Genomic DNA, 3,614 nt, shown 5'->3' with positions numbered 1-3,614 from the left:
GGGTGTATATCAGTTGGACACGGGGCAATTGGACACAGTCCAATCACAAGTCGCTGTTCCAAGGGACCCTACAAATGTCTCTAATCACACGGTGCTGTGATTGGCTGTGTCCAAATGCACCGTGTCCAAGTGCACCGCTCCCCGGAAACGTCACTCGAGTACTCTCCCTTTCTTTTTATCTCACTCTTGTATTTCGCTCACTCCAACGGCTATCGTTTAATATTAGGTGGTAAACTTAGTTCCTGCGGTTTTTTTGTTTAAAAAACTCATTTATTTCGACATCAAAAGCAAAAAATACATTAATCGAAGTATTTTCCCTCGCTAGCTATACATTTTTCCCATCTTTCGGGCAACGCGTAGATTCCGCGACGATAGAACGATTGGTCTTTTGATGCAATCCATTCGTCGATCCATTTTCGCACATCCTCGTAATTTCTGAAGTGTGTATCCACCAAGCCGTGCTGCATCGACCGGAACAAGTAATAGTCCGAAGGAGCTAAGTCTGGTGAATACGCTGGGTGCGGGAGAACTTCCCACTCGAGCTGCATCAGTGTTTCTTTGACGGCTTTGGCAACGTGTGGTCGAGCGTTGTCGTGCAAAAGCATGACTTTACGTCGATTGCTGGCTACTGCTGGCCTTTTTTCCAACAATGCTTCATTCAGACGGTTTAATTGTGATTGATATCGATCCCCCGTGATACTTTCGTTCGGTCTGAGTAGCTCATAATAAACGACGCCGTGCATATCCCACCAAATGCAAAGCATTGCTTTGTGGCCATGAATATTTCTCTTTGGTGTGGATGTCGATGGTTGGCCAGGGTCTACCCATGATTTTCTTCGTTTAGGATTATCGAAGTATATCCATTTTTCATCGCCAGTCACTATGCGCCACAAAAAACTCTTCTTTTTCTGCCTGGCGAGCAGAGAAATAGAGATGTTTAAGCGATTCGCAATGGCATTTGGGGTTAATTCGTGTGGTACCCATTTTCCCTCCTTTTGAATTTTTCCCATTGCATGTAGACGTTTGGAAACAGCCATCGGAGTAACATTTAATTCTTAAGACAATTCTTGGAGCGTTTGAGTAGAGTTTTCGTCCAATAATGCCTGCAAATCGGTGTCTTCAAACTTTTTCGGTTGGCCTGAGCGTTCTTTATCATTGACATCAAAATCACCACTCTTAAATCGCTGAAACCATACTTGGCATGTTCTTTCCGATGGAGCATAATTGCCATAAGCTTCGAAAAGCAATTTATGAGCTGCAGTTGCAGTTTTTTTCAAGTCAAAGTAATGAAGCAGCATATGTCGAAAAAACAACTTATCACGTTCCATATTTAATCAAAAGAAAAAATAGCACTGCTCGCTTAAATGAATTTCTTCGCACTGAATTTTATTGACAAATGTCTAACCTCTAACCTAAAATGCAGCCAGTTTCAGATGTCAAAATAAATTACACCTACAACTAACGTCATCTAACAGTGAGCCTCAGGAACTAAATTTACCACCTAGTATGCACGCAGTGTGTTTCCGAACGCAGCACAAAACAGACGCGGAACGCGTAGCGGATCTAGTAAGATTTTGTCTTTCGCGTTTCCGCGCTTCATGTAATGGCACCCTAAAAGTCTTACTTAAATTTTATTGCACACTTTGTCTGTGCAGAAAGAGACAAAGAACACAGAGGGGCTGTACATATTGGTTTCACTTTTCTGGCCGTAGGCGGCCAGAATCCATGTATATTACGTCCATGTTTGCACCCTTAAAAGAGGGATAGAGAGTGAATCATAGAATCAGCGCTACGTCGCTCTTTGTTGATTGGTTGCCGCTATGCGGCCTTCGAGCAACGCACAAGCACATCCGTAAAAGCTCATCTACAATAGCTGTAAGAATATGGCTGTAACGTGAGTTGTCAGCGAATGAAAATGATAGCGTGTTCGACTGGCCCTGGGTTAATCGCTCCGAGAGCGATTAATGACGTCATAAGTCTCTACTAGCCAATTATAGAGCTTATAAATACTTGTTCGACCAATAAACATAGGCTGAATAACCCAGAGTGGGTTAACCCAGAGCCAGTCGAACATGCTATGAGAAAGCACTAGGGGCAAATCAACTTTCTCACTCTGTTTTAAACTGCCAACTTCCGGTTTCACTTTGCGGACAAAATGCTTGGTCTATATATATACGTCACTGATGTGGACTCTCAGTACCAGATCAAGCACATTTTCACTTTATCATGATGACTTGACAAGATTCAACGAGCTATAACTTTAATAAAAATGACAATAAGAATGTAGTTCGAGTAGCATTTCATCAAGATATATCAAGTTAAATGATGATTTTTGAATTTTTAACCTCAAATTTCGGTTAAATTTTTACAATAAAAACTTGTTTGTACTAAAAAAAATTTATATATGTATACAGAGTGTCTCAAAACAATCTACGAAGCTCTCGTGAGAACGTAGAGCGGGTTAAAATAAATATAAAAGTCCTATATCGTTTTGCGATATTCCTAATAATAACCGAGAAATTAATTACGAAAGATTAAGGAAAAGTCTATGACCCATATTCTAAACCCTCTTTTATTTGTAAAAATGTCTCTAAAAGAGGCTTAGGAGCCACCTGATTGGTTGAGAAGCTACATTTTGAGACACTTTTATCGATAAAAGAGGATTCAGAATATGGGCCAATGTCTTGCCGCATCGCACCGAGGCGAGATGTAGGAGGACAGCAGTATAAGTATAGGCAGTGGTGCATTGTCTTCCAACTGGCACGCGCGACATCCGCGCGCTATATGCTGGGCTGCAGTGTGACTCGAGCGGTCCGTATACCATTCAACACACGCTTTTCCTTAATCTTTCACAATTAATTTCTCGATTATTATTACGAATATCGCAAAACGGTATAGGACTTTTTGTTTATTTTAACCCGCTCTATGTTCTCACGAGAGCTTCGTAGATTGTTCTGAGACACCTTGTATATATACAGAGTGTCCCGCATAAGACGTCCAACAAGAAAAATATAAGTAGAACAGATAAAAGTGAACAAATATTGTAGAGGTCATTTTTCAAATAACCACGTAAAATTTCGAGATATTAATTAAAATAATTGGGCATATCAGAGTGCGGCGACGCGGCAGGCGGGACATGTGGCTCGCTGCGGCCAGCGGAAAAAATGGACAATTGCTCGCGGGCTTATCTTATAGGCCAGAGAGGTGGATTGTTTGACATACTGAAATGGGTAGCTCCGTGTGTGCGTTCTTCCATTTCCTTCGCCGGCTGCGGCGAGCGGTATGTCCCGCCTGCCGTGTCGCCGCGCTCTGATATGCCCAGTTATTTTAATTAATATCTCGAAATTTTACGCGGTTGTTTGAAAAATGACCTATACAATTTTTGTTCACTTTTATGTGTTCTACTTATATTTTTCTTTTCGTACGCCTTATGCGGGACACCCTGTATATAAAAAGTTTTAAAGGGGAAACTTTAAATTCTGCATTTGTTCATTAACGAATATCATACACCGATTCATTCATTCTATGTGAACGATTAAAGCTTAAAAGATGCTTTTTTTGTTTCAACGTTGCATAATTCGACTCGCAATCTGCGAGTATACAAATTAAAAGGA

This window comes from Odontomachus brunneus, unplaced genomic scaffold (genome assembly GCF_010583005.1).
Source record: "Odontomachus brunneus isolate Ranch 3 - 2012 unplaced genomic scaffold, Obru_v1 Obru_scaffold_013, whole genome shotgun sequence".
Classification (NCBI taxonomy): Eukaryota; Metazoa; Arthropoda; class Insecta; order Hymenoptera; family Formicidae; genus Odontomachus; species Odontomachus brunneus.
This window is presented reverse-complemented; position numbering follows the sequence as displayed.